The 7,375-nt window shown below is 35.5% G+C and overlaps 1 protein-coding gene across 6 annotated transcripts in view; it reads right to left on the bottom strand.

The window, feature by feature from the left end:
• Positions 1 to 5,408, bottom strand: part of LOC137652319 (mechanosensory protein 2-like) — a 379,767-nt gene extending 374,359 nt beyond the window's left edge. For 2 of the 6 annotated variants that reach the window (XM_068385652.1, XM_068385655.1), the window contains exon 1: positions 4,059 to 5,408. The gene's annotated coding sequence lies outside the window, so the exon portion shown is untranslated. Of the gene's footprint in view, positions 1 to 3,167 lie in introns of all 6 variants that reach the window. The other 4 variants (XM_068385653.1, XM_068385651.1, XM_068385654.1 and 1 more) reach the window with 4 other exon arrangements.
• Positions 5,409 to 7,375: the final 1,967 nt, after the last annotated feature.

Below are 7,375 nucleotides of genomic sequence, written 5' to 3'. Positions count from 1 at the left end.
AACAGGATAGGAAGTTTATTTACAATTTCCTTTTAATCTAAGTTCTATACAGCTACAGGTGATACTAATTCGAAGAATGTTAGTACCCATTATTCCTCTGAGCAGCAATTTTCAATTACTAAAATCATTTGCAATATTTGAATTTCTTATAACATCGGTTATCTATAATAGGAACAGGCTTAAACATTCATAAATAACAAGGGGACAGTAGGAACACTACAATATATTAAAAAATCATATATATCACTGGCGACACAGACCTATTTAGTGGTTAGTTGAGAGTTTTATCCAAATAAATCTTATGGTATTAAGCTATTGACAATAACGTAAGAGGGAGAGTTCCACCTCTCTCTCTCTCTCTCTCTCTCTCTCTCTCTCTCTCTCTCTCTCTCTATAGAGCATAAATTCAGTTTAAAAAGTACCCATTGCGCGGAAAATGGAAGGTATCGCGATGCTTCGACATAAATATCTCAGAAATTCCTAATGACAAAAATAAAACAAAATGATTGTAAGGAAGAAGGCAATATATTGCATCCATCATTATCCAGGTGTAACCGAGTGGCGAGTTTTCTCGAGTTAGCCCTTCACATAGTCGTCAGTTGCAAAGCACATTAGCTATAGTATGGTTAAATTATTTTCATAGCCCACAAAATGTTCTTATACACATTATAGCAATATAAGAAAGTAAATTGTTACTAATGCTACTGAAACCAGGACCAACAACAACAACAACAAAAATAATAATAATAATAATAATAATAATAATAATAATAATAATAATAATAATAATAATAATAATAATAATAATGATAATAATAATGATTATCATTATTAACTAAAATCAACGCATATCAACGAAATGATAATCTACAGTCCAATAAAATAAATGTTCAGACTTGTTACATAGACAATCAAGAAGTGCGGGAGAGCACATGACGTCCCTACTATCGGGACTTGATGTTTTGATCCAATCATAAAATATGTCATTTAGCACATTCCGGTTATAATAATTATCATAATAGTTACACCCGTTGTGAATTACAAAACATTCTTTTTTTCTATAATATTTTCTTAAATAGTTTGTAATTTTGCACTAACTAACGATCTACTCCCTTTCTAAATAAAACAAAATAATTTTTTTATGTAATCATTATAAACGAAATTCCCTCTTCCAACATCGTAATGTGAATTAAACAAACGATGTTGATCTGTAAAGAAATCTGTAAATAAGATCACAAATTATCGGAAGATTTCTTTCATTGATCGCAAGACTTATTCTCAGAAGATCCAAAAAATCACGAAAGATTTTTACCTGTCCTGGTTTTCTCTCCCTACGCTTTGCCTTGTGTCATCTAGATATGCAGAGCTATTTTATCTCTTTATTGGAGCTTTCCTCTTTCAATTGACTCATACCGAGGTAGAGGAGAGATGGAAAGAAATAGAAATACACTTCCAACACAACCAAAAAAGACTTTGACAGCTATCTTGAGTTTTCTTTCTCTATGTACTCCTCTGTGTTTTCTTCTTCTCCAATTGTTTTTCCTATCCTTTCGACTTTCTTTTTTGCGTTCGCTATATTTTCAAATCTTTCAGAGGCAAGATTGAGAAGGATAAAACTTGGGGAGAGAGAGAGAGAGAGAGAGAGAGAGAGAGAGAGAGAGAGGTGCCAAGGACTGTATAATTTTGACAATATACAAAGATTAAACAAACTTGACATCATGTTTGTACGTCACCGCCTGTCATAATATTCGTGGGGAGGGTGAGATTCGCGCCACACGCGGAATGAATGACAGAGAGAGAGAGAGAGAGAGAGAGAGAGAGAGAGAGAGAGAATCAGGCCAGATTAGGTTAATCAAATTAGATACTTGACCAGCGAATAATGAATGCCATTTTCATGCTACGAGACCAAACATACACTTGACATTAAGAAATATTGTTCAACAGATCAGAATTTGTCAGATTTGGTGTTAATGTTTTGAAGTTACATCATTGTAGAGTAAGCGGACTTGAAATTTTAAACGATTACTGACAATGATTAAAATTAATGACCATTGAATATATACCGATGAAAGATAAATCTTATGTTAGATAATAACTGCATTCGTATAGATATTGTTGGATTATATAGTAAATGTGAAAGTAAGAAGATAAACATATTTCAAATGTGGTACATATGCCTCTGCCTATCTATGGTGAACATTGAAAACTGAAAGGCCACAATATAATACATTCAGCTTTATATGTGTGTAAATATAAAGATGATGAATTGTGAGATCAATCTGTAATAATATGAATAGTATGGTGATGGAGGGCGATGATAATCTGTAATGAATTAGCAAAATAACTACAGGATTCAATGTTATTAAAAAGAGGATAAGGAAAAAGGTCTTACATATCAATCAATTAAGCATTATAGCAAATCCTTAATAATTATTCTGGTTTTATAAAATTTTACATACGACTAACTAAAGGGTAATGACACTCTTAAGGCAAATATGCCTTTAAGTAAAATTGTGTTGAAGACAAAGTTTCAAAATATGATAATTTTTTTTTTGTTTTATTATATAACAAAAACAACTACGGTATTAAAATCAGCATAAATAAATTCATGAAGAGAATGGGTTCAGCTTAAGCTTTGCAGCTTCTTTTCATCGTAATGAAACAATATTTATTAATTTGGAAATCTGTAAGTGAGAAAATAACAACTGAATAATATTAATTGAATGGCATGAATCTCAAAACGAGCTCAATCAAGTAATTTCAATGCTATTCACTTTTTTGTTTAATTTTGAGAAAAGAAAATCTTCAGAAAAAAATCTAATGATTATGAACATGATAAGGAACATGCATAAATATTCCAATTCAGCCAGTTAATAGAAAGTAATACTTTATACAAGAAAATATAACTAAAAACGGAATCGGAGTATCATTCAAAAATATTTGTCATAATGACTTTAACAAAGAAATAATTATCTAGAAAATATAAGAATGAACTTAATAAAATTTCAAAACATTTGTGAATTATCGAGCATATTTTGCTTTTTAAAATGTGTACAAATCTCGTATACTTTTTTATTTGAGTGTGGCCGAATACCCTTGTAATTTCTCTTCATAGTTATTATCTTTTAAAAATATTCAAGCCTTTATAAGTCACGGCTTATATTTACCCTTTTAGACAATCTTCAAACGATATTCAAACCAGGGTCACCTCGAACCATCAACCCCAGTATGTGTTTGAGCGGCTGGCAGTGATCACATAAAACTTGGTGGGGGAGAAAAGGAGTAGGTGAGACACTTCTAGCCTCTATATCCCTTCTCTCTTACACTCGCTCTCCTTTTTTCTCACCTTTTACAATTATCGAGAGAAGGCGTGGGCTAGGGAGAGAGTCTGTGTGTATGTATGACCGCAATGAAAAACACCAAATAAATCTCCTGAGACCTAGTAACTACGTCCGCGGGTCGTTTGTAAAAATCATTAAAGCTTCTCGGAGTCTTGTATCTAAGGTTTAAATTACCAAAATACTTTTAGACAAAATTTCAAAGCCTCTAGAAATCTGACTATTAAGGTTATCTTAGGTATACAATACTCCTTAATTAACCCTTGAAGGCAGGTGTTAAAATGGTTAGAAAATCACAATACAAAAAATAAAGCAGACTGCTTTTTTCGGCATAAATTCTTCGGTGCAAATTTTAAAATAGATAAACAAAAGTGAAAATTCTATTGAATGACCTTCCGCATTGAAATTTTCTCATCGACAAAACTAGAAAGTGGCATTAGTGATGGCGGCACACTGAACTTATTTTTATAAGGAATGTCAGTACACTGGTGATTTAATTTAACTTATCCTTTTCTATTAAGAAGACTATCACTGATTGCACACTTCGGAATTTCTTATAAATTATTTTTCCTTGTATTTAGAAGAGAATTCTTAGTGTAATTTACATTACACTGCCGAAATGGTATCGAAGGCAGGTATTGTGAGCTAAAATACCTATCCCCACTTAATTCGTCACCTTCAAATCAAATGAATTGAAAAAATATTATTGCTTAAGCTTACTTGCTCGTTTCAGATACTTTTACTCTTTTCCACAATGCTTTCCCCCGTCCATAGAGATTAGCGCTTGACGCCTTTTCCCCAACTTCCAGAATTGATAAGTATCACAGTTAGCACAGTCGAAACTACTTAGTTGGAATCAGTTTATTGGAATTGGGGCAAATCCAGATAACGACAGCTCAGGTCAGGTATATGACAGATGTTCGCCGGTGGTTTGACAGCTGACTTCAAGTTAGCTGGCAACTGACATATCAGGAGTCACCAAAGATCGGAGTTTGATTGGCAATTACTTTCTTTACATACAAAAGCTGCTAGCAAAAGTCCTGAGAGGGATGGCTTCATACACACCGTGATATAAGGTGTTGGCTATTTTTAGACGTGGTTCTAAAAGAGATTTTGTCTTTTCTCTTTTGTTTTATCACAGGAAGATCACAGGTCAAAAGTACACTTAGAAGAGACACTTTCGGTGAAGCGCTCGATTCCTAATTTGTTAGTTTTTGGCGACAGCAAGGAAGGCAGGGCACAGTTAAGAGGCACATTCATTGAGAGAAAAAAATAATTCTATTTGTGAACGGAACTTTCACGATCAGAAAAAAACAACTGAAAATTACGGGCTGTTCTACAGAATACAATATGAAATTGTTCCTATGCTTTCTGTCTTGCCAAATTGCAGTTCAAGTGTAATTTTCACCTCTTCCTCAAGAAATATAGTGTCTAGGAGTCTTTAAATCCAATTATTTTTTTCGGGTACCTCCAGATTAACACATATTTAATTTTTCCCTCCAGTTCAGAATAGATTGTCCATTTTTGAGCAAACAATCGTAATTAAAACGCCTCAGTGAATTAATCTTTGACACTTGTATTCCTTTGAGTTGTCTTCCAAAATTACCTTTAAGTGAGAGTGCGTGACTTTTCCTGTAGTCACAGAAAGAAATTTATTATTCGAACAATAATAGTTATGATAAAGAATCTGTCACTGGCAAAGAGGATCTCCTCCAGGAACCGAGAACTTTAACATCAATTGTCCATCCGAGCACATCTTAGTCCACCGAATTCATGGGAGATAAGATTCACTTTCCTAAGTTAACTCTAGTCTCTTTTTCTCCAGAATTTCTCTTTCTCACTCCCAAAACCAACCAGCAACTTCTTCACCAAGTTCAGGTCAGTGGGCAGTAGCAGGTGTGGAGAGGAGGAGGGGGAGGAGGAGGAGGTACACACCACCACCTACCGCCACCGCCAGAGACCACAGTGATCCCGACCGAGGTAGAAGAAGAAGAGGAGGAGGAGGAGGAGTGCCAATGGTTGAACCCGTGCGGGAGGGTTGGCACCGCGCACACGACTGTGGCCCACACACACAACCCAGCGTGGCACTCCGGGAACCTGCAGGGAACTCCAACTCACCACCACCACCAACACCATCACCTACTATCCACCCACCTCTCATTTTCCTCCCTCCATCCCATCTCTCTCTCTCTCTCTCTCTCTCTCTCTCTCTCTCTCTCTCTCTCTCTCTCTCTCTCTCTCTCTCTCTCTTACCCCACTTTGCTCTCGCACTATCCTGCGTAGCAATATGTGGCCCTGTGTGGCGTGTGGCACTCAGCCTAACAACGACCTAAGTCCTGCAATACTAGAACATATCATTAATCCCATGTACGGTTCCTGCAACCGAATAATAAAAAAAGTATACTGGACAGTGTAATTATATGAAAAAAAAAAGAAAAAAAAATCCATAAGTATGTTTTTTGCTTTACTTTTCCCAAGGCATTAAAAACTGTTTTACGATATTTCCTAAGGATGCAACACAAAAAACTGATCTCATAAAGCGGTCCAAACCACCTATGGCTTACCCATACTTTGTCTTTTAGTGAGCTACGTTAGTTTATTCTCGTCTTGTCATGGAAATAATAAGCGAATGCCCGGTATTAGCCATCATAGTACGATGCCAACGACTCCAGTGTTTCCGTACTCGACATATTTCTTATGTTCTTTTATTTTCTTTAGTCGTTTACCTCCCGATCAGCTTTGTCAATAAACCTATTTCTGGCGGATTTCTATTTTGAAACAAATAAAACCATTCAATTTATGATAGAAAGGGTGTTTTTTTCGCCATTCCTAGATTTTCCTTATTCCTTTCGCTTCAAGCTGAGATATATAGGCCATTAAGCTGCCCTTCTTATCGGCCTTTAAGAGAGAAAAAAAAAAAACAAGATGTTGGTTGTTAATATCTCTCTCTCCAACCACCACGAATCCTCACAAATCATGATACTAACTCATCCGATGCAGCGGAATAATCAGAAGTTGCTCCTACTTAATAAGACTTAAACCAAAAGTTGATTAATTGGTACCAGCTTTGTCATGAATATCAACTACATAATTTTCTATCAAGAGATGCTTATAATGCCATAGCAAGGGTGTTTATATCATTCACTTGCCAATTCAACTCTGGGAAAGGACTGACACACCGCCCGCTTAGACAGAAATAAAGGCCATAAGGTAGATGTCACCGTTTAGTCAAGGTCTTAGGACCATGAAGACTGTTTACAAAGGTTATTTTTTGAGTTCTTGACTCAATTGGTACATCTTCAACCATGATGATATCTCTCTCTCTCTCTCTCTCTCTCTCTCTCTCTCTCTCTCTCTCTCTCTCTCTCTCTCTCAACCATAATAGGTTTCTTCCATGCCATGTTTTTGGTAGCAGGAGAGCTGACCATACTTATAGTATTACCCAATCTTTACAACCTGAGTATGTCTTCACAACCAATATTTGATATTAAATTGTACGCAATTTTAGCATTAATTTTTTCCCCATATCTTCAACGTCTCTCTCTCTCTCTCTCTCTCTCTCTCTCTCTCTCTCTCTCTCTCTCTCTCTCTCTCTCTTTGCCTTCATCTCGCTCTATTTAAGCTTACTGTTTGTCCTACAAGTAAACTAACTTTTGGAACTATGAGTTTCATCAACACTTGAGGCATTACAAGTTTAATAGTTGTTTATCCAATTAATAGGGCTACTCCTTCGTTTACGGGATAACAATGAGAATGTAAATTACAGGAAAACGTCATAGATAAAGATAAATGGAACAAAGCCTTATTTAGAAACACGATTTAAAATGAAAAAAACCAGTATGAACGAAACCAAAGACGGATTTAGACAATGAAAGTCCACCTAACATATGTCCCAAAAACTGGGGAGAATAATTATTCGCTGGCAGTTTTATCAAAATCTTTCATTACGTAGAAGCACATAAATGTTGCTCGGTATTAATCCAAAGCGCAGCATAATTAACCCTCCTCTGAAAAATAAAAGCTGAATTCTCCATGTC

The sequence above is a fragment of the Palaemon carinicauda genome, chromosome 13 (genome assembly GCF_036898095.1).
Source record: "Palaemon carinicauda isolate YSFRI2023 chromosome 13, ASM3689809v2, whole genome shotgun sequence".
In the NCBI taxonomy this organism is placed as follows: Eukaryota; Metazoa; Arthropoda; class Malacostraca; order Decapoda; family Palaemonidae; genus Palaemon; species Palaemon carinicauda.
The sequence above is the reverse complement of the archived record's forward strand: the minus strand, read 5'-3'. Positions and strand labels throughout refer to the sequence as shown.